Below are 24971 nucleotides of genomic sequence, written 5' to 3'. Positions count from 1 at the left end.
TAAACCAAAATGGCTTAAAGCAAAAAAGCAATTACCATTAATTTATATGGCAAATATTTTTGACATTCGCAGACCCAAAAAACAAACTCGCATAGGTTTTTCTGATACCTTAGGACACATCTTGCTAACAGATGCACAAAATAAATTGAGATAAAACACAGATGCTCACAGACACAGTTCAAACCTAGGCAGCTTGATGCTGAGAATCCGAGTATAGTTCCCAGGGAAGCAGTTTGGTGGTACCATGCGGGCTGCTTGGGGTGTGCACTGCTCCTAAAACACTCACTGCAATACAAATGCTGAATGCTATTTTTGCTTTTTGCCTTTTTTCACAAAAGTGTGAATCTGCCTTGGATTCCTTCATTTAGTGAAAACTACTAATGGAAGTCTTTCAAAAAAGCAGTGGTAGGTACAATGCAAACTTTTCCTAGTGGGGAATACCTGTGTTTATTTTTAGATTCCACATACAAGAGAGATCATCCAGTATTTGTCTTTCTCTGACTTAACTTCACTTAACATAATACCCTCGAAGTCCACCCATGTTGTCGCAAACACCAAGATTTTATTTTTTTATGGCTGAATAATACTTCATTGTGTATACATACACCACAGTCTCTTTATCATTCATGGATGGACACAGATTGTTTCCATATCTTGGCTGTTATAAATAATGCTGCAGTGAATATGGGGATGCATATGTCTTACACAATCTTGCTATAAACCCCAGCCATGGTACCACGAACCACATCCAGAAGGGAACTCAAAACCCAGAGCTTCTCCCTAGATAGCAAAGGGTTTGAACCCTACACCAAGCATCCCAACCTTTGAGACATATACTTGAGACACAAACCCCCATACTTCTAACATTGAAAACTAATGGCTCATATCCTGAGACTCAAAATACTGAAGGAATCTGAGAGAAACAGTTCTGAAAGGTCTCTTGTGCTTAGACTGATCTACCCCAGGGCCCAGCTCAGAAGCAGCTGATTGCACCTAGACGTAAAGTGAAATTTCACCTGCTTATAGTAAAGTGTTGGCCTGAGGGGCAAGCATGTAATTAAACACACACATTTAGGAACCTATGGGAGCACTCTGCAGGTTGGACACTTGTGAGGCACCATCTTCCTACTTTCTCTTTACCGTGTTCCCAAGCACCAGTATTTCCCAAAAGGGAGCTTGTGCACGCATCTGGTGGCCCCATTTTTGCAGCTGCCACCAGCTGCATTACCTGGAGACATCTCTACATTACCTGGCTCTGGTGGCTAGTGGGGCTTACATTTGTGAGTCCCTCAGGACTGCAACCAACAAAGAAAGAGTTTTTAAACAGCTACCACCCCCAGGGCACAGCAAGAGGCAACAAATTCAGGAGCTTGATCTTTCTGTTAAGGAGACCTATGAGCTCATCATCATGGCTACGGCCTGCCTATGGGCGGGTTTCTAATTAAACACACTGATAGGGCCTAACTGTACTGCTTCCCAGAGAACCTGGAGGGTGGAAACCATCTTTACACTAATCCTCTGCCACTCTCTAGAGTGCCAATGTCTCCTGGAAGGAAGCTTTACATGTGCCTGGTGCCCTGGTTTTTATAATTGGTGCCTTATTCTTTGTGGCTGCTGCCTTGGAGACATCCCAGAGCAACTGGCCCTGGTGGCTGGGGAGGCTTGCATTCCTGGGTTCCATGGGACTGTGGCGATCAGAGATGGCCCCTGGAAGGCTACCACCCTGAGAACTGCACAGACAGAAAACCAAGGCATATCCCTCAGCCTTTCTGTGATGGAGGCCTCTTTGCTTGTCCCAGAGTTATATTAAAAATATATTAGGCTACTTGGACACGCACAAAGTTTTGAGAGACAACCAAGAGCTGAGGCAGCGCTGAATGACAAGATTCATCTCTTACATGAGGCCACTCCCTCAAGGCTGGGTGAGGAGGTATTATTTCAAATCTCCATTTTACAGGAGAGGAAACTTCAGAGCTATGATAACTTTTCTAGAGTAACATTGCCAGAATGTGGCAAAGCTGGTTTTAAACCCACAGAGTGGCTACAGAATTCACACCTTTAGCTTTAAACTTTCTAAGTTCAACAGCTAATACTGCTTCAATTGCTCATCTCATGACCAAGTATAAAATGTATTCCTCCCTCCTTCAGCCCTGTCTCGAAGCGTATTAATCATGTTCTACCTATGCTAATGAGGGACAGCCTTATCCAGGTGAGTCAGGGGTAAAGTAGTTAGCCAGTTTCTATGTGACAGTTTCTGCTTGAATTTTAACTTTCTCACTCCTAGAAGGACAAATCTGAACAAATATACCAGCCAAACCTTCACTTTGCAACTAATGCATGATCACCCCTCACTTATAATGGCAACCATTACTCAACTTATTTCACTTAAAAAAAAAAAAAAAGCCGACTGAAGTATATACCATCTACCTTCTATATTCTATGCAAACAATTAAATGGTAACCATTACCAGATTTGGTATTGTAAATGTATTTTGCATAATTTTTTTAACTTTTTTTTAATGTTTATTTATTTTTGAGAGAGAGACAGACAGAGGGCAAGCAGGGAAGGGGCGGAGAGAGAGGGAGACACAGAATCTGAAGCAGGCTCTAGGCTCTGAGGTGTCAGCACAGAGCCCGATGCGGGCGGGGCTCAAACTCATGAACCATGAGATCATGACCTGAGCGGAAGTCGGACGCTTAACCGACTGAGCCACCCAGGTGCCGCATATTTTGCATAATTACTAACTGAGAAGAAAATGGCCCATTGCTTCCCTTATTAATGGGGCTGGTTCATGTACATGGTTTAGTTGGGCATTTCTGTTTGGTATGATACAGGCATCAGAGAAAGAGGTGAAACTTGGCTGTTCCAAAGAAACAGAGGTTCCATCCAGACAATGCCAGAAGTTACTCAAGAGGTACCCACCCAGTAACTGAGCACAGGCATTTCTCTCAAGAGGACACAGAGAAAGCCCATTCCTTTATAATGGATATTAGAGACTTTAGCCTGAGGCCACTGTAAATCCACCCCAAGAAACCTCCAGAGAAAAAGCTTTATTCAGTCTCAAATTACCAAATGGACCAGAAGTTTTTATTCCCCTTACCCTGTCTCAGTGGAAGTGTGAAATGCTTCTAGTATAGTACAGAGGCAGCTGAATATGCTAAAACTTTCTATTGTGAGTGGAGAACCAACTCCCTCCATCAAAAATCTTATAAAATACACATATGTCATTCAGTTATCTTCACCTACCGGTTATATTAAGTAAACTAAGTCATTCTTATTACAGATCCCAGCAATCTATACCAAATGGTTATTTATGTGAAGTTCAAGAGCCCCTCTAAATTTTGGCAAATATACCTTGACTAGGTGAAACCTACTGATCAGAGTAGAATTTACAAATGGAAAGCCCATGAGCAGGATGTAGCCCAAAGACAGGCAAGAGTTCTACAGAGCTTTTAAATAGTTGAATTAGCTACCATTTTGACACTATTTTTAAATGAAGTATTACATATGCAGTTCTGAATCTCCAGTATCTCTTGGTAAAACCAGATCCACATCTCACAAGATGGCAATCTAATAGTACTAAATAGCAGCTGCCCACTTCAAACAGGGCATGTTTTATCCAATTTGGCACAGTTGGCACTGGGCTATTTTACTCACTTATCAGCTAGCCTTGTGTAGATATCTTGGTTTGTGATTGCCATAGTTAAGATTCTGGCAGTCCCATGAGCCAAACCAGAAGAAAAGCAGCACAGGACTATCACTTAATACAATCTATATCTGTGTTAGTGTGCTACTTGTTATATTTGTATCTTTCACAGCCCAGTGCCTTTTACAGAGTAGGTGTCATACATATTAGTTGAATAAATGAATAATTTAATTTGAGGACTGCTGCTCATGTTCTGTTAAAACTTATCCTCTCTTGTTTTAAACACAATACTTTTTTTTTAAAATACAGGCTGAGTTCTCATTAGCTCTTTTAGCAATTATAAACTTTCTGTGGAAGCCTCCCCACTCTTCTACTACCCTGAAAATAAAACACTGGGAATGACCTCTTTTTTTTTTTTTTTTTTTTTTTGTAGAAGCTGATTTTAATTATTTTATTTTATTTTTTATTTTTTTAAATATGAAATTTATTGTCAAATAAGTTTCCATACAACACCCAGTGCTCATCCCAACAGGTATACTCCTCAATGCCCATCACCCACCCTCCCCTCCCTCCCACCCCCCATCAACCCTCAGTTGTTCTCAGTTTTTAAGAGTCTCTTATGGTTTGGCTCCCTCCCTCTCTAACCACTTTTTTGTTTATATACACAATGGAATACTATATGGCAATGAGAAAGAATGAAATATGGCCTTTTGTAGCAATGTGGATGGAACTGGAGGGTGATATGCTAAGTGAAATAAGTCATACAGAGAAAGACAGATACCATATATTTTCATTCTTATGTGGATCCTGAGAAACTTAACAGAAGACCATGGGGGAGAGGAAAGAAAAAAAAAAAAAAAGAGGTTAGAGAGGGAATGACCTCTTATACTCTATGGGCACAAACTCAGGAATATCTATTCCTTCAAACACCAGAAGGGAATGGTTCTAGTAATGAGATTTGAGTAGATGTCTCCAGTCTGGTTTAGGGGTTGATCCCAATGACCTGGTGATAAGCCATCTCTCAGAATCTGTGCTGCCCTTAGCCATAAGAGCATTTGGCCCAGCTGATTCAATTATCAGGAGAAGAGACCTAATGTGAAGACCATTACAGCCATCATACAACAATATATGTCAAAGATGCTGAATGAACGGTAAGAAAACAGTGGCAGAAATTGCCTGATGTGAAAGATATGGAGAGAGGCTGAAAAAAGAGAGATGGGGAATTAATACAGGAAGAGTCAAGCTAGATAATAATGGGTGACATTTTCTCTTCTAGCTGGTACTTTTAAAGAAATCTCTTTAGGATTTCCTAAAGGAGCAGCCCCACTAACCTATTATGTTAATAGAAAATTCGAAATTACGAAGAAGTTTATCTCCATTTGGCTAATGTGAGGTTGTATGTGCTGGCTTGTTGCTGCTTATAACTCTAGGACCCACGGTGTTAGCTTTGACATTTAAGCTGTTTTCTCAGGCTCAGAGGCACAGAGGGATTTCTGCCTACTTAGCATCGCAAGGTATACATCTGTCCTCTCCTGCCACCTTTCCCTCCCGTTAAATTTGCACATCGTAAGGAAATCACACAGATAAAGGGATTAAAATGCAATAATCTAGGTAAGGAGGAGGCATCAAAACCATTTGACCTGAGCAAGCTCTTTTTATCTATATAAGCATACCATTCATGGTGGAAGATTTGTAGTTTAAAATGCAGGTAAAAAATAAACACAGTATTTACCGCTTAATTTATACCCAGGGCATTACAAACCAACCTCAGCCCTTTGTGTTCCCAAGATCTGACCATGCCATGTCTAGAAGCTTTTAGGAGATAGGTTTTAGGGTTTTACGTTCTAGAAGCTTTTAGGGTAGAGATACCCAAAACATTAAAAGATCATGCTTGGGGGCGCCTGGGTGGCGCAGTCGGTTAAGCGTCCGACTTCAGCCAGGTCACGATCTCGCGGTCCGTGAGTTCGAGCCCCGTGTCGGGCTCTGGGCTGATGGCTCGGAGCCTGGAGCCTGTTTCCGATGCTGTGTCTCCCTCTCTCTCTGCCCCTCTCCCGTTCATGCTCTGTCTCTCTCTGTCCCCAAAATAAATAAACGTTAAAAGATCATGCTTGCACTCAGGGAGTTTTACAATTTTGTTAGTAACTTGGAACACGCCCAATGGAAACATTTAAAGAGCATTTCCAGGGCAATACACGAAGTACAAATGATGGAAAGCTAATGTAGACCACCATGTATATATGCAACTTCTTAGTTTTAAGCCAGTACTATATGCTTTCTTATTCAAAAATAGAAAAAAAAATTTTTTTAATTTTGTGCTTCTTCTCTGTGCCAGGCACTTGTACATATATTATCTCATGTAACCTATTCAAACACCCAAGGCATAAGTCTCCTTGCTTTTCCAGAGGAAAAAGCTATGGTTAGGAGAGGTAATTTGTCAAGGGTCATCGCAATAGCAAGAGCTAGGACCGAGTTCTTAGCTGCTCTCTGCAATCCCACTCCAGACTTCTTTGTGCCACATCACAGTTACATCCCAGGGCAGAGTTCCTCATTTTGAATGAATGGAATTAAATTCCTCAGAGGCAGAGAGACTGTCCAATAGGGGATATACAACCTGTTAATATAACCAATGCATCCTAATTTTGCTAGAACATTCCTGATTTTAGCTCCAAAATACCATATCCTGAGAAATAACTCAGTCTTGGTTTAAAATAGAAAATTGTGTGCACCAGGCAACCCCTCAGTCCCAGACAAACTAGGATGGTTGTTTATTCTACCTATGGTTTCTCCATATGTAGAGGGACACAGTCAACCCTAATATCTGCTTATTTAACGTCATTCCCCCATGAAGCCACCCAGCCCACCTCAGACCCTTGAGAGCCTCACTAATGCTAAGAGCCAAAATCAGTTCCTAGAATATAGTAGAAACTCAACAAATGTAGAAACTCAACAAATGTTTGCTAAATCAGTGTCTATGTTTGTCTGGTCTCCCAGGTCATAGGCCATAGTGCTTGGCATGTATGTAGTCAATGTGCAGAGATGTTTACTGAATCAAATACAGATGAAATCAGTCCCTAACAAATGGCAAGAGCAATCTTAAATAGTTAAAGAAGACTCAGGGAAGTAGGGACGATCCATCTCTATGTCTTGGTGATGGTGGACAATGGTGGGTTGATTGCACATTTATGAATATCATGTCTCTCTTCTCTGGAAAACCAACTGGTGGAACTGCTTTTCCTCTCCTTGGGCCGCAGCCTCCCCAAATCACTGCTTGGCTGCCAACACCAGTCGAGCTTGCAAAGGACAAAAAACCAGTGTATGTGTCTTGATGACTATACTAGACAACATTTCTTATATCCCAGGGAACATGCCGGTAGGTTATCACACATTATCCCATTTAATACCTGCAACATGATGCAGTTACTATCATTATTCTTATCCTGTAAATAAGTGGAAGCCTCTAAAGGGGCTGAAAGCAGAGCCCAAACTCTTGGGCACAGAGACATAGTACATCTTTAGTTACCATGCACTTGATGGATATACCATGTCTAATAATATGGTATCTCACTGATTTCAGATGTCTTTAGAGTGCCTTGATGATAACAAGAATGTTATTTTCTGGTCATTGAGAGATGTTACATTGCAAACAATTATGTAAACAGATATCTGTACAATTTAAGGCAGCTTAAGTTTGCTTGCTCTCTCTTCTGATTATTGCGACTTTGTGCTTAGATTCTGTAAATCTGAACTTATGCCAACACTGTAAGCGTTTTCCCTACAACTGCATCTGCAAGTACTCCCAACTTAAAAATCCTTCCCTTGAAAGTCTCAAAATACACCCTTCTGAAAAGAAATCTTACATATCTTTGTCAAATATTCTCCTTTTTTTTTCTCTTACTGTTTCCTTTCCTTTTGTGTGAATTGGATGTTCTTAATCCAATGGATGGATGGATTGGATGTTCAAATATACCTAACTGAGGAATTCAATGAAAATGCAAATGTACATGAAGCTATACTCTCTGGGTATAATATTCTTAACTACTAATAATTACAGAGAATATCTTGGAATTAGCCAAGCCCTATATAAAAATACTTCTTTAAGCACCTCTACTTTAATTTAATCTTGGAAATGAATAGAATCAAGGAATTTTAGCACTAGAGAGAATCCTAGAAAAATCTAGTTTGGTGGTTTTCTAACTTCAGTCTACAGAGAGCTGGAAGCCTATTTAGTGAATGATTAGCCAACCTGGCCCCATTATCATCAAGGAACAGGGACAAATGAAGGTTGACTGGGAGTTCTGGCCATCTTAAAGGAGCACTGATGGCACTCACTGATACTGTGAGTTGGCCCACTCAGCACCCAGTCCAACCCCTTTCTCAAGATGGCTTCCTGTTCAACACAAGGCCTAGGTTCAGTCAAGCAACACATAGGTACAAGTCAGCTACATGAAAAGGCAGCCACAGGCTGGGGGTTGAAATCTGGCAAGAACTAAGGCAGCATCTAAGAGAGGGCTGTATAGAGTTTCTAGATTCCGAACCATAGTGTGGTAGGTATTAAGTGATGGACAACACTGACAATGGTGCTTCCTTCTACTAGAATAGGTGCATGGTGGTAGGGCATGTTCTCTAGCTGCTTTGTTCTTCGTTATGCAACATGCATGCCCGTTCTTTCAGCTCTTCCAGAGGCTCAAAGACTAACTAGTACTTTTTAATACTACCCAAACTACCTAAAGTAGATTTGGTTGTTGTAACCAAGAACCCAGACAAATTTGCTTTTATGTCTTCATGTGGTATTTCCTCAAGATCTAATTTAACTAAAGAATTCTGAGGGGAATAAAATGTATGAAAACCACACATTTTATCAGCAACCTCATTTTCCACATAAAGAAATTACACATAAAGAAATGGTACCTAATAGGTAATAGATACCTTTACCTATTAATGGTAAAGCTTAGACTAGAATCCATTCTCTCTGTAAGCTCACTAAGTGATCTTCCAGGAAGTGACCATGACCCATCCTTGGCAAACTATATCCCATATGATTGCTTAGCCCTTCAGAATCAACTAGGTGGCCCATGCTGGCCCTTCATACATACCTGTCCAAAAGCTCCAGTGTTACAAATTGAAATTTCATTGCTTTTTACATTTCAATGATTTTCAAATCCCTTGCTATGGACTTTCAACTCTTATTTTGTGAATGTCATTGTTATTCTAACAAAATCTGAGTAGTGTTCCTCATATTCTTACTTTCTGAAATATTAAGATATTTGGAGACAGTTCCTGGGATACAACTTCAGTCTGTTTTTTTTTTTTTTTAATTTAAAAAAATTTTCCCAATAGGTGTGTTTATGTCAATATGATGAAATGATATAAGCCTTTCAGATTATACTATTACAGCATAGATAGGATTGGACACTATGGAGTATACTATAGCTAAGAGCAAGAGCTCTGGTGTCTGGGGCAAGAAATCTACCTTTGTTAATATCGCAATTACTTTACAAAAACAAGAGTGATAATCATACCTCCCTATCTCGTGGTATTGTTGTAAGAATTACATGAAATTCATGCAAAAATTGTACCATGTAGCTACATCTGTGGTGAGAATAGCATAATGCATAGAGTTGTTGAATTGCTATGTTGTACATCTGAAATTAATATAACATTGCATGTTAACAATACTTCAATAAAAAAGTAATAAAACCAGTCTAGCATATAATACCTGTTTAATAAGAATTAGCTGCTATATTTATTATTATTATTGTTTCCTGAGTTCCAATGCCAGACTCTTTAGAGGCATCAAGAGAAACTTTTCGGTAGGACATTTAGCCAATGTCTCAAAGTCTACTGGTACCCTGTTTTCTGCCCAGAAATGAGGGGGATGGTAGCAAGTACAGGTGGTCAGTGTACTCTACATTACACACCACTCACATCATAACGGCTGTCACAATCTGTGGGACCTTCATTCTGGAAACCCATCTCTCAGAGAGCGTTTCCCTATCATACCATCATGAAAACATGGTCTACATCATAGCTTGCAAATTACTTCCTTGAATAGTCAATTTGATCCAGAAAACAACTCTATGAGGAGGCAAGTAAAGGAGGCAAAGTAAAATGTCTTTACTCCGAATTTTCAGGGAGTACATTAAAGAGAAGGGGCAGCCGATGGCACACTGAGAGGCACATGGGTAGGCAATGGTACACTCATATCTTCTGACTTTGGTCCGGGACTCTGTACAGATTTGTACACATATAATGCATGAATCACATATATGAATAACCAATGTTGAATCAATTTATTAACCAGAGGTTGCACATTCAAAATCATACAGATAGGTAGCATAAGTGTGTAAATCAAGCTGGGTATAAGGCAAATAGGCAGGGTGTGACTGAATCATCTAAAATTCCTTACCTCCCTAAAGGCATTTACCTTCAAGAGTTTTTAATGTGCAAGCCAACTGGTACACTAACACACTGTTGGTAGGAATGAAAAATGGTACCAACTGCTTTGGAAAGCAGTTTGGCAGTTTCTTAAGAAGTAAAACATATACCTACCATATGATCCAGTCATTTCATGCTTGGATATTTACCCAAGAGAAATGAAAGCAAATATCGAGTCAAAGACTTGAACACAAATACCCAAAGCAGCTTTATATGTAATAGACAAGATCTGGAAACAGCCCACATGGCCATAAATGGTGAATGAATAAACATATGGTGATAAAGATATACAATGGAGTTCTAGTTAGAAATAAAAAACAATTAGTATGCACAACAACATGGATGAATCTCTAACAATCATGCTGAATGAAATTCTAAAAAATACATATTAATCTATAATTACAGAAAGCAGGAAAGTTTACTGAGTCTAATGATGGACAGAAAAGAAAAGGGCATGGCAGGTAAGAAGGAATTAAGTACAAAAAGGCACATAAAACCCTTTAAGGATCATGGATATGTTATTTTTTTTTTTAATTTTTTTTTCAACGTTTATTTATTCTTGGGACAGAGAGAGACAGAGCATGAACGGGGGAGGGGCAGAGAGAGAGGGAGACACAGAATCAGAAACAGGCTCCAGGCTCTGAGCCATCAGCCCAGAGCCTGACACGGGGCTCGAACTCACGGACCGCGAGATCCTGACCTGGCTGAAGTCGGACGCTTAACCGACTGCGCCACCCAGGCGCCCCGGATATGTTCATTATTTTTATTGCAATGATGGTTTCACAGCTATATACAATCAAAATTGCATATTTTGTAGTATGTGTAGATATGTGTAATTTATTCTATAGCAATTATAAAAGTTTACTGCAGCAGCTATAACAGAGTACTTCAAAGTGAGAAGCTTAAACAACAGATATTTCTCACTGTCTTGAAAACTAAGTTGGAGATCAAGGTGTCTGAGGGCTGGTTCCTTCTGAGGGCCATGAGGAAGAATCCGCTCCATGCCTCTCTGCTAGCTTCTGGCAGTGGACCAGCAATCTTAGGTTTGGTCCTTGCTTTGTAGAGCTTCACCCTGATTTCTGCCTGTGTTTTCACATGGTGTTCTCCCTTCAGATGTATGTCTGTGTTCTAAATTTCCCCTTTTTTATAAAGATACCTGTTATATTAGATTAGGGCCCACCCTACTCCGGTAGGACTCAACTAATTATATCTGCAAAGACCCCATTTCCAAATAAAGTCACATTCTGAAGTACTGGGGCTAAGACTTCATCATATGAATTTGTGGGAGACACAATTCAACTCATACTGGCAATTACACTTAAATAAAACTATTTATGAAAAAAAAAAAAAACCTACCAAACCAATTAAGCCCAAGTTCAATGGTCAATTTCATGTAATAGTTGAATATTTTTCTTTCTTTTTTCTAAAATTAAGTCATCTCTTGGGATGCCTGGGTGGCTCAGTCGGTTAAGGATCCGACTTCAGCTCAGGTTATTATCTCACTGCTTATGACTTCGAGCCCTGAACAGGGCTCTGTGCTGACAGCTCGGAGCCTGGAGCCTGCAGCCTGCAGCCTGCTTCAGATTTTGTGTCTTCCTTTCTCTCTGCCTCTCTCCTGCTCGTACTCTGTCCCTCTCTCTCTCTCTCCCTCTCTCTCTCTCTCTCTCAAAAATAAACATTAAAAAAAATTAAAAAGAACAAATATAAATTTCTTATAGAAACCCACCAGACTCTTTTTTTTAATGTTTATTTATTTTTAAAAGAGAGAGAGACAAGGTACTAACAGGGGAGGGGTAGAGAGAGAGGAAGACACAGAATCTGAAGCAGGCTTGAGGCTCTGAGCTCTAAGCCGTCAGCACAGACCCCCATGTGGGGCTCGAACTACAAACTGTGAGATCATGACCTGAGCCAAAGTCAGACGCTTAACTGACTGAGCCACACAGGTGCCCCAACCCACAAGACTCTTGAGAGTATATCCACAAACTTCTGGAAGGTCTGAGGATCCCAGGGAAGGTTACACAAATATTAGAGAAAGATTCCTGATCTGAAAATCAAGAGAACTAGATTTTAGGCTTGGTTCTCCTATTAACAGGCAGTATGACCTTGAGTAAAAGTTTAAATCTATGCAAATTTCCCAGATACTTTCAAGTACATGGAAGTGTTAGTGTTTTTGAGACTTGGATTTGCTCATCTGTAAAATGAAAGAGTTGAGTCAGATTATCTCTAAGGTTTTTTCAGTCCTCAACTCTGATGGTACTTGCTAAATTGAATTGCACTATGGACTTGTTTCTGGTGATTAGCATAAGTCACCATTTAGATATCACATATCTTTCTGCAGCTTTTCTTTCTCCGAAAGTCACAAAACTCAAAAGCTAAGTCCCTTTTCCAAAAGACAGCGTGCATTCAGTGCAAGGTTTTGGGCAGGGACAGAGTCAAGGGCACAATGTGAATCAAATTTAAGAGAATAAGGATTCCAACAGATGATCAGTCTGGTAGATGGGTACTTAGTTATCCATGAAAATGGAATTTGGGCAATGCTTCACTTAGAAGAGACTGTTAACATGCTCAGAGATAAAAAAAAAAAAAGTGTGAGCGTCTCCATTATAAAAATAAAATGAAATGAGGGCAGAATGCAGACAAACCTGACAGAGGAAGGTGTTAGATGAAATGCAGGGAAAATTCTGTGAGCTTCAGTGTTTCTGCAGAACGTATATAAATCAGTTGTATCTACTCTACCTGCCAATCTTTGTTTTATAGCCTGTTAGGCCCCTAGGACCAAAAGTAAATGTGGATATTAAATTTATGATAATAGGGGCACTGAATACCAGTGCACTAGTCTCTAAGCATTTTCCTATGAGGAAAGATTCTGAACTACCTTAAAGTTTTATGATTACTGAAAGAAAAAGGGTATTACTGAGAGAAAAAGGAGTAAGCTGCTGATGGGGCAGCTAATGGTCTTCCTCTCCCTCCTTGAGGTCTCTGGGAACTTTAGGAAGGTAATGTGTGATGGCATTCAGGTTGGCAATCACCCAGGGACAGTTTTAAAAGGAAGTGATCATTGGAAAGCCCCGCCGGGTAGTTGTTTCAAGTATATTTTGTTTGCTATAATGATAGCCTCTTACTTGCCGTATGACTCTGATCCAGTCATTTCCTTCTGCCTACCTTATCAGACTTATGATTAGGATGAAGGAAGATGAGAGCCACAGAGGAGAGATAGGCATATTTCTTACATATGTGCCTGTATTTTTACTATAGATCATCATACATCGCAAGATTTCTTCCTCTCCCTTTCAGGCATACACATGGTCTACATTTCCCACATTCCCTTGCTCTTAGATGCAGCTATTTCTCTGAGTTCTTGCCAGTAAAATGTGGATGGAGGCAATGTAAGCCATTTCCTAGCCTAGTCCATAAAATTTTCCCATTTGGTCCCTTCTTTCTCTTTCCCCAGCCTCTGTGTGAATGGAAAGAAAGTCTGGAAATAGAGGAGGAAGAACCAACAGATGGAAGCAGCCATGGCCCTGAATGATCATGAGGAGTCCACCCAGCCAGGAACACACTCCTTTACATGAGTGCAAAATAAACTTGCCATATTTAAACCACCAGGGTTCTTTGGTTGATTTGTTCCAGCAGCTAGCATTCTAGTAACTAATTCGTTAATATCTAGTGAATGCTTGCTATATGCTGGGCGCATACCCATCTCTTTAATTCTCACAAACCCCATGGTATAGATATGTTACAAACACAGAATTTAACTTGTTAAAATTCACACAGCTGTGTCAAGCTGGCATATAAACCTCAGAAGCACGAATCAAGGGCCCTAGCTCATTACCATTGTACTGTACTGCCTATCTCAACATAAGAAACATTACTTAGTACCCAGTACAAAGTACTTAATTTATGTTAGCTATTATTATACAGAGAAAAGAGAAATCAAAATGGAGAGCAAATAATTGAAAAGAAAGAAACCTGACTCTAAAATTTTATCAACTAAAATCTTTATAAGAGCAAAAAACCCAAATGACCTTTTATTTTTTATTAAGGTCTGCCTGTCTAACTATAAATAGTAAGAAAAATAGAAAAAATTGAATGTTAAATTGCTAATCCAAACTATTGTTTATGTATCTATAGTTCAATAACTAAAATAGACATTTCCTACATGTATGTTTATTATAATGTGTTATAGCAAATAATTGATAAAGGTCTTATTTCTCACCAACAGAAGATTGTGGAATTATACGGTCATTAAGCATTATAGTTTCAAAGACTTTAATGATATGAAGAAAATGCTTGTGATATAATGAGCTGCAATCACATAAAGACATTCATTTATTTAATTTATTAAATTCAGTGATTGAAAAATGTTTAATGAGTACTTAATACATGCTGAATGCTGGGCTAGGAGTTAGCCATCTGGTCTCTGCCTTCAAACAGTATACAATCTAGCTTTCTAGTGTAGGCTTTGTCAGCAGACTGGCAGAGCTCTTTCTAGAGCTTAGTTTCCTTATCTATAAAATAAGGAGGTTGAATTAGATAATTGTAATGGGCTCTATAGCAACTAAGTTCTACAAGTGGAAACAGGATTCTTGATCTCATCCCTCTTACTGGTGCTAGAACATCATTTGTTATATCTGCAAGGTTATAATTCAACTAAGATTGCAAGAGTACCATATACTTCCTAATGGGAGTTCCATTTAGGACAAAGAACCATCTTGGTTTGCCTGGAATGAGCTGTTTCCTGAGATGTGAGACTTATAGGCCTATTTCCTAGATAGTCCCAGGCAAACTAAGATGACCGGTCACCTTAGTTCCATACCAAATTATTAGACTTAAATGCAAAAAAAAAAAAAAAAAAAAAAAAAAAATTACAGAAACCTCAGTTTTGTGGTGTGTTGGAATGATATTGTGTTGGAATGAATTGGTATGAAGAACAAAACTGGAAGAATAGGAATTATATATAGTAAACCTACTCGGTTGTCAAAAATTCTTAGGGAAACAACACATTTGGTATGAAATTTAACAATAATCACAGCAGTCACAGAATTTTGAGCTGTAGAGTCATCATTCTCTAAAAGCTTGGTGGTGTTTGTTTTAAAACTATAATATTAACTCAGAGCCTTGACTCCAGCACTCTATTGATATTTCAATTAGAGAGAAACATATTTTCAACTTTTAAAAATTGTGGTTTTAGATGGCTTATTATTACTTTATTCTCAAAATACAGATGTTCTTTTAAAGATTATTCTAATATGATCACCATCTAAAGTCCCATCTTTCTTTTTTTCCCCCTCATTTACCACATAGATCAGTGCAATTAGGCTAATACCAATTATAATGTTTCTTCAAACCAAAGCTAAAGAACCTCAAGGGGAGCTTGCGGGGAGCCCAGAGGGATCTGTAGGGTCCCAACATGGCCAGCTCCAGGGGCAAGAACTCCTCCTTATAACAGTAGAAGGATCTGGCTCTCTTGGGAACTCAGGCCCTTCTATCCATTTCTACTGTCCTCCAAAGCCTCCAAGGTCTTCTACAATGGCCCAAATAAATGAGTATTACGATAAGTCCTTTTCCACTAATAAATTTAGAACCCCAGGACTGGGTGAGCTCACTAGGAGTAATCCAGACAGACTTCTAAAAAATAAACAAGTGAGTTTGGTTTAGTTATCCTGGGCCATTGAGTAGCTGCTTCCTCTTCATTCATCCCTACAGGTAAAGAGTCACAAAATGACAGTTTCTAAAATTTGGACCAGTTAGCCATCCAGGCAATTTATTAAATTTTCCAACCACTAGACCAAATTTCAGATTTCTTGGTAATAGCTCTGCCTACATTTGTCCTCTTCTGTCCCACAGCAATCTTAACCAAACCAAACAATCCCTGTCCTCCTGCCCAAGTCCCCTTCCCATTTCTTCCTACTGACAATTCTCCTTCTGCCTGGAGCCAAGTAACTGCACTGGTCAAGTAGAAACTGGCAGAGCTTCCATTCTTACTCTTGCCTTGGAGAAGAGTGAAATACGTTTAAATAAAAGATACTGTTTTTAAAAGAAATGAATTGAAGAGTTGGGAGACAGTCTGTTTCTCTCATTGGAAGTGCTAATGCCTTTAAGATACTCTGTCACCTGTGTGACAGTTTTGTGAATTAATTATCCCATCTGTCTGAACTGATGTTTGGCTTTCGTCTTCACTACCTGGATAATAATGCCTACTGCTTCCATTTGCTGACTGCTTACTATATACCAAGAACTGCACCAAGAAGTTTTTGTGCTTACACTTTCTCATCAGCACAACCCTTTGGGACAGGTGCTGTTATTAACCCCACTTTATAGCCAAGGAAACTAAGGCTTAGAGAGGTAAAGTGACTTGCTCCCAGAGGGACACATCTCATAAATTGCAGTGTTGGGATTTAAAGCAATGTTGGCCTCACACACTCATGCCTGAGTTGGTTTCTTCTTAGCTGGGCTTCATACCATTCTCATGAAGTCTCTTCCCAAACCTGGAGGCTGTTATCCATCCTGCCTCCCAGAAAGAATAATTCCCCATCATCATTAATCGCTTCAACTGCCCCCCTCCCATGACACATCTCTGTAAAGCCCCACAATGCAGGGTGCAGCATCAACTCCCCTCCCCTCCATAAAGGGGATGGACATATAGGAGCATTGTATTTATCAGACATCTAGGAAAGACATCAAGAAATGCAATAAAGACCAAGATATACGATTATTATTAAATTTACACTATGTCTTCACGGAATTCAAAAGATAGATTCTGTAATAATGTGTCCTTCCAAATTCCCCACAAATTCTAAGCTTGAGCATGATGAGGAAATGTTACCACATTCGCACCCAAAGCTGTTCAGTAATGAGGGGTTAATAATTGCCTAGCTTAAAGCAGATTCCTCAGCGACAAGTACCAAAGGCTTTTCTTGAGCCTGGTTCTAAACCGGACTCGGGAAGTTGAGATTCAGGTTCATGTGCAGTTTCCAAAGACCCATTTCCACCTCTTGATCTCAGACACCCCCCACTCCGAATACACTGCATTCCCAATCGGTTTCACACGTAACAAATCAAAACGCTGTAATTAGAAAGTTTCAGAATCATTTTTTCTGGAGCCTCCTTAAATCGGAAGTGGCTTCACCATTCATTTAAGTGTCCGCAAATACTACTTCCCGCGACAAGGGCACCAGCCAGTTGCACAGCCACCTAGGTAGGCAAACACACAGCCCAAGTAATCACCATGCATTTTAAGACGAAGGTCAGATTTCATACTTTAACTTGGCTCTCTCTCGGGTTGAATTTTGTCTGCTTCTGTGTCTCTGAGCCCAAGTTCTATGTTGCGCAGAGATTGGGCCCCATTGTACCTAACTGGTCTCCCAGCAAGTGCTTTTTTTTTTTTTTCTTTTTTTTGGTATTTCTTTTGCTAAGAAACGGCACTATGCTTTGCCTCCCTAACCCAGCCGCAGCCTGCCGTCCCTCAGACAAAAAGCGGCGGCCCACTGCTCCCTGCAGCGGCCGCGGCGGCGGCGCAGGGCGGCCGGGCCACCCGAGACCGGTGGCGCTGCGCCTTTGTTGGGCGGGCTACAGATGGTGCCCCAGCAAGGGGCTGAGCCGGAGGCTGGAGGCCAGGAGGGGGAGGCTAGGAAGGGGGTCGGGCGGGAGGGGAGGAGACCGCGGAGCAGCCAATAGGCGTGCAGCCCATCAGCTGACCGCTTTTGCTTACACCAGGTGCACGCCGGCTGCGGGGAGCACAAAGCGGGGCGCACCGAGGGCGCCGGCAGCGAGCCGGAGAGCTAGGCGAGGCCCGTGCGCCCGCGCCTGCAGCGCCCTCCGCGTGGGGAGAGGGGCTGGTGGCGTTAGCCCAGGCGGCTGCATCCGCGCGGTGGCATCCCTAGTTGCCCCGGGCACCTTCTTCGGGACCTGGCCTCTCTCTGCCTCGCCCTCTGCACCCCACTTCTCCTGCCCTCCTTCCCAATCCTGCCTGCTTCTGCCCCGACCCCCGAGAGTCGGATTGAGCCCAGGCCCGCGCAGCAGCTGTTGCTTGTGTCGTTGCCTCGCCTCCTGTCTTGGTGCTCTGCTGGGAGCCCCCCAAGGAGCCAGTACGCGCTGCGGGTTGGGAGGGAGGCGCCGCTCAGCCGGCAGTCCTCCTCCTCCTCCTGCTGCCGCGGCGGGTCCGTGCGCACCCCACAACCCCGCCAGCCGGGCCTCGGGGTAAGTGCGCTCGCCTAGCCGGGCGGTGGCGGAAGGTTTGGGCGGCTGCAAAGGGGAAGTCGAGGCAAACTTGGCGGCGTGGCGGGCCCCACAGGGTATGGGGACCTGCGGGATAAGATCGCGGGCCTACGGGGGATCAGGGGGCGCGGCTCATGGAGCTGGAGAAAATGACCAAGTCGGGGAAATGGCAATCTAGTAACCCTTTTCGCATCTTCCCACCAGCCCCCCTCCCCAAAATACCCCACAGGGATGGGGGAGAGTAATAGTTTGGAATGAAGGCGAGGCAGAAATGGGCAAAAGGCAGTGACAGGAGGCGAGCCCGCTGAATTTCAGGGGCCAGCGCGGGGGAGGGTGTCGCCCGGCGATCCACAGGAAGGAGGACTGCTGGGATGTGAACGGGTAAGACAGCTGGGGCCGGAGAAGAGCGCGTAAAGGGGGTCTGGGGAGTTGGAAAGAGAAAGGAAGAGATGGGAAGGAAGGTGGCAGGTAGTGGGAAGAGCTAAGAGGAAGCATGTCTTGGTGGTGGCCTTGTTGTTAAAGAAAGGGGCAAGGGACACAATTCACAAAGCACTGAAGTGTAATGAAGCCCGAGCATTCGGAAGGACCTACCCATTTGTCGGGCAGTATAATTGGGGGAAAGACCTTACCCTACATATTTTGAGTCCAGAAGGGGTAGCAGCCTCAGGAGGCTTGTCAGGGATGCTAAAATGTCAGGGAACCTCGGTCCGTTCCAGGAACCAAATAGGTGCTGGGTTCCCTCTCGGCCGGGGTCAGAGCAAGGAAAGTTTGCCAGCGAGTATCCTCTGTGCTGCGTGGAGAGGGGTGTGGGCAGCCCCCCACTCGGCGTTTCCAAGGGACCTGCTGCGACCGCCTCCCGCGGTGGGAGTCCCTGCCTGGCAGGCTGGGGTGGTGAAGAAAGATCCAACCGCGGGAACGGCGCCACGCGCCCAGGACTGGTGGAAAACCCGTCCCGGGACCCTTTCGAAGGGGTCGAGGTAGATATGCGGAGTGAGAAACTCAGAGTTGGTACCTGTTCTGAGTGAGGGGGATCTTACCTGCTACGTTCACCGCTGTATCCCGATGGCCAAATACAGTGCCTGGGAATGAAAGAATAAATGCATGAATGGCCAGGGTGTGAATAGTTTTGAGGCATTTGAACTACACAGGCAAAAGCCAAGAGTCCGAGAAAATGGATCCTTCCCTAAATCTCACGTCACCATTAGCATTTTCATTTCCAGACCTACATAGTAAAAGAAAGGCTAGATTCAATGCGGGAACAGGTATTGCTGATTTGGGCTATTGCTTGTAGGATTTTCTGAAAGACGGTGTGTTGTTTTGTTTGGCAGTGTGCTTTGGCACGATAGTCTAAATAACATTACTCAAATATGCTTATTACTTCATTTTTAAGAGCGAGAACTAGAGATGTTGAAAGTTCAGGAAGGCACTTTGATCAGTATAAATCTAGAGTAAAAGTGGTGTTGTTGGCTTCTTGGCCATGTGTGTCCCGAAGTCTCTGATTTGCATGCAAATGTGAGCGAATCCTGGCAGATGTCTGGCCTCATCCATTCACATGAAGGAATTTGAAAAGACAAGGAGTCTTTAGTTAACAATAGACCTTAAGAAAATGGAATAAAGGCGCAGTGTGAGTTTTTCTGTTTAGGAATTCCATATCTTGCTGACACCTTCAAGAGCCAAATTCTCTGAGTGCTATTGTGTTGAAAGCTCAAAGTACTTCTTGCTCTTTACCTGGCTGTGTATTTTTGTGGAACATTGAAGCTGCATGTTCTGAGTTGGATAGTGAGGAAAATATTTATATGAAGTAGGCTGTAACTTTAATCCACTTCTGGCGGTTCGAGGTGGTTACTGAACTGCCCTTTCAACTTTTAGAGTTTCTTTTCTTTTCCTTTTAGTCATTTTATCTCCGGCTCACATTTGCTCTCCATCCTCAGAGCTAAAACAATTAGGAAGAGACAGTTGTAATTGACATTCACTAGAATGTTCACTGTTCAAGCAAAATTATTCTAGTTCTTAAGGCATCAAACTTGTAGAAGTGAAGGTGATGAAACCGGCATGTTCCTAGTCACCTGATGGGTTTTTGGGCCACAGGACAAAACCATGAGTGGAAGGCAGTCCAAACTAGGGGAATCTCTGCCTTGTTTAACATTAGCTAATAGACCACTGCTTGCTCACCTCCTAGAGTAGTGCGACTACTGAACAAAAGGCCAGCGGTGTGAGCTGCACGTGAGCCCTGGGATTATACCTACTGACAAGCCAGCCTCCTTGGCCTCTTCTTTTGTCAGTCTGAAACATTGTTGAAGAGAAAAAAGAACCTATTCACTAAACAGTGCTTGCCCAGTATTCTGTATATTCACTGAAAGGGACATTAAAATCCACCCCCCACCCCAAGACAACATTGTTTTCAGGGCTCAGTGTTTGTGGGGGAGGGGTGCACAACAGATGTTAGTCTGCTATTTTACATGTTTCCTTTAAGTTATTTTTGCTGGTTCAGTGACTTTTACACATAAGGCAGTTTTTTTCCCAGGAGGGGAAAACTGAATTGAGTCAAATTTAAGTAAGAAAATGTTAAAGCCAAGATTTCATTTTATGTCTTAATGCTATCAAGAAGTCAGAAAGTAACAAATCATTAGAATACACACATATGTGACTTAAGCCTGAGATTCGGTCTTCATTATGGACTTGAGAGTTAACTATAAAATACAGTTGACTTTTCTAAATTAGGCTGTAAACTATTTTACTGTAAATTATCTAGGTATTTTTGAAACAAACCTGGTAACTTTAAACTGACCACAGCCTCACATTTGTAAGAAATTCTCTTTGGTTATTATCCTGCCTATGTGATATCTTTGCCAGTCTAATGAAAGGGAAGATTAGAGCATAGTCCTTGGCAAATAAAAGTAATAAAGTACTTATTATTGTAAAAAAAATCACTGTGCTAAATAAAATCTTAGACCAGATCTAACTGCAGACTCTGCCGCTGAACAATAACACACGGAGCTCTGGATAGTGTCTGGAATTCAAAAACAGCAAGAAAAAACTCACCCATTGATCTCTCTCTGGTTGGGGCCTGCTAAGGCTAGCTTCTTGACCTGAATTGCTAGAGCAATTACCACATATCCTAAAGCAGTGACACTCATGGCAACAAACTGGTAGGTACTAAAGAAAATCTGCCTCCGCAGAGTTATAGTGCTACTTTCTAAGCCAGTTGGGTATGACTATAAATAAACAGAATGGTGGGCTTTTTATGCCACCATAAATAATCATATATCATAAATAAAATATGGTAAGTTATAGGATCTGCATGTCATTTTTTGCTAGACTTTCATAATGCTTTCTTAAAATTTATTTTAGGCTACAAAATAATAGTTCTTTGAATGATTCACTTGAGCACTAATGTAAGGTTGCTTAACTATTATATTTAATTTTTCAAAATTATTATCCTGAATATCTACTTGGGGTTAAGCCAATCTGGAGATAAAGCAAATTCCATTTTAGAATCATATTTTGGTTTCTGGGAACAATGGAAGTTTCTTTGACTCATGAATATAGCTTTGATTAATATTTTATTCAGGGTGAAAATATAATTATATAGATGAAGTCAGGAAGACCCGTATTCTCTCTTGTTTTTGGCTTAAAATATAGGATAGAGACAAAAGTTAAACCCTATAAGTAAAATTCAATAGTTACTGTCCAAGGGAACCCTTTGCTCTACAAGTCTTCTCAAATGAAATTTGTTTTTTTAATTTTTTCTTTTAGGATATTACTGTTCACCTATTTTATAGATCTGTTACAGACTGTGGCCTCCAAGTGTTAAACCATAGACAGACATGTAATAAATAGTTCATTGACATTGCATTTACGACACGTGATAAAATATTATAGTATATGTTTCCAGAGCCATGGCACCTACAGAACTGGTACCCATATTATTCAATAATGAAAGTCTATACTATTTTGTGTTACACTGCTTTTTGAAAAAGAAACACGTAGGCTTACATCTTTTTTACTTTTTGAATATTCTCCAAAGGTCTAGCAAAGGTAGAATGTTATCGGCAATTTTATTAGTTATTTAGCTGGGAAACAAGCTACTGTCTAGTCACAGCTAGGTTATCTTAGCTGTTTCTTAACCCTGCCAATCCTGTAACGTGATAATGTTGAGTGAATAGCTCTGGAAGGACTAACTTTCAGTGAAACTGCTAAAGGGTTTGAGGAAGCTGTGCTTCAAATGCCATAACTAACAAACATTGAACTTGGATCGAACCACTGTACTTACCAGACTGACCGTCATCCTTGACAAGCAGAGAAACTCAGCTTAAACTTTCAGTGATACACACTGAAGTTCCATCATTTTGCACTTAGGATGCTGGTGCATCTACTTACAACACTTAGTTTTGAAAGCTATGGGATGAAACTGCTTTTATGTGGCTTATTGCCTTCCATTTACACTCTTTATAGCAAAGGGTTTGGAATGTTATTTGAAAGCTTCGATTAATATAAATGAGTAGTAATTTTCCGACCCAGGCCATCCTGCCTCTCATCTATTATACCACTGGCAGACATGTGGACTCCACAGCTGTCCCCTCATTTGTGTATGAAACAGACACACTGGTGGCATTTTTTGGTTCCCATAGTTACAGTAACAATATACATGTGACATGACGCCCTTCTACGGGAAAGGTTTTTGTGTTTTGTAGAACTGGGAGTAAAGGACAATGAAGTAAAGTTTGGGGGATACATAAATTAATCTGCCATTGTTTTCTGGAGCCACTTGTTTCAATCACAGGAGGAGAGCTGTCCCTCAGTGGTGTCCAGAAAAGGGCAATTGCGAGACTTCGGCTAACAAAGATTTCCAAGGGAGGCATTTCCAACAATGCCTAACCTCTATAGGAGAATGTCCATTAAATATTCATTTCAAAATATTTGCTCGTCCTATTTATGACTGCCCTTTGTGAGATAATGTATTAGTGTAGTCATTTTCAATTCATACAGGAAAAAAAGACAGCACCAGTATTAGCATCCATCTCAGTAAGACCTAAGAGACAAAAAATCAGTTTGCACTATTAAGCAGTAAGCACAAAGAGAGAATCTTCATTTAGGAACACTAAAAAGCTTTACAAAGAAAGAAAGGTTGCTTAATTGGTTTCATGCCTATAATTTTCCCCTCTAGAAAAAAATGTTAGTGTGGCAATAAAGAATATCATTAACCTGCATTGTTATTTCACAATAGTAATAAGTCTTAATTTGCATCCATAATAATCACTGTAATCAAGTACTGTCCAGGGAGTCAGGAAGGCGCAGGCTCATTTCCCAGCTCTGACACTAATGCCTGAATGTGTGACCTTCTAGATGTCCTGCAACCCGCCTGGTACTTCATGTCCCTAACTGAGTTGTTTCAAAGGATGCAGAAATGCTAGAAGTGTCTAGTATTAGCACTGCAAAGAATTTTATTTCTGCCCTAAATGCCACGATTGGACGGAGAGCTAAAGGTGTGGGGAACATAGCCATGATGCTCTTTTCTGCAAGGTATTTTTTCTGGCTTCTAATCTCACAGCTAAGAGATTTTTTTGTTGTTCTTTTAAAAATTTTCTCCTCCTAATGTGATAATTCCCTATCACCTCACCTGGGTCTTCTTGAGGGAAATAATTTTACCTGGGATACAGGAAGCTGTTTATGTTCTTGGAACACTCGTTCACTCAGTGAATATATCCTGAGCCCCAGCTGTGTGCCAGGCATTATAGGAGGTACTAAAACCAAAAGAAATTAGCTTGATTTTTCTGCAGCTTGTACATTAAATCCATCAGAAGCAGTTTGTTTCCATCAGTCACATATTCTTCTACAAATAGTTATAGAGTGAAGAAGGCACTTTGCTAGATCTAGCACAGGGGTTTTTAACTGGGGGTGATTTGACCTCCCCACCCCACCCATCCCTACCTCCAGGAGGAACTTGGCAATATTTGGAGACATCTTTGGCAGTTGTCACAACTAAAGGTGGGGGATGCTATTGGCATCTAATGTGTAGAAGCCAGGGATGCCAGTAAACATCCTAAAATGTATAGGATGGTCGCCCCACGACAAAGAATTATTTGGTCCAGTGTCAATAGTACCAAAGTTTTGACAAACCCTGTTCTAACAGACATTGACTCTGCCCCTGAGTTAATGTCTATTTGGTGTTATAGAAAGGAGAGTGACAGGTACAATAAAGTGTGCTGTGATGGCAAAAGTGTGAGCTACAAAAGTACAGAAGCAGGAGCGTTAATTCAGATTTTGGCCATTGGCAAAGGCTTTAAGAAACCTGGTTAATTTACAGAACAGGCTATCACCTGCAACACAAGTATTTGGCAGCAGACCATTTTAAATCTAGTCTCACTGAACACCAGTGAGTGGGATGGTTGCTTTAGAGAGGGTAGACGCCTCTGAATTGGTTAGAATTCAGAGTGTCTTGAGCAAGCAGAAGAGGAGGCTAGAAACAGAATCAAAGTCAGTTGCAAGAAACACAACAGCACATGCTGCATAAAAAGAAGATGGGCTGCACTGACAAAATGAATAGTGCCTCATGTTTTACAACTTCACATTTTGCAGAGTCCTTAAATATGTATCTCATTTGACCTCTACTATTCTGAGACACCAAATATCATTCTTTCTCTCTTTTTTCAATAACTAAGGGACCAGAACC

General features: G+C 41.2%; 1 protein-coding gene across 8 annotated transcripts in view; it reads left to right on the top strand.

Moving 5' to 3' along the window:
• The first annotated feature begins 17744 nt into the window (after window positions 1–17744).
• LRRN1 (leucine rich repeat neuronal 1) overlaps window positions 17745–24971 on the top strand; it is a 37850-nt gene continuing 30623 nt past the window's right edge. For 6 of the 8 annotated variants that reach the window (XM_040492120.1, XM_040492119.1, XM_040492118.1 and 3 more), the window contains exon 1: window positions 17808–18280. The gene's annotated coding sequence lies outside the window, so the exon portion shown is untranslated. Of the gene's footprint in view, window positions 18281–24971 lie in introns of all 8 variants that reach the window. The other 2 variants (XR_005795693.1, XR_005795692.1) reach the window with 2 other exon arrangements.

The sequence above is a fragment of the Herpailurus yagouaroundi genome, unplaced genomic scaffold (assembly GCF_014898765.1).
Source record: "Herpailurus yagouaroundi ecotype Mexico unplaced genomic scaffold, PumYag 183, whole genome shotgun sequence".
Classification (NCBI taxonomy): Eukaryota; Metazoa; Chordata; class Mammalia; order Carnivora; family Felidae; genus Herpailurus; species Herpailurus yagouaroundi.
Note: the sequence above shows the minus strand (reverse complement) of the source record. Positions and strands in the feature narration are given on the sequence as shown.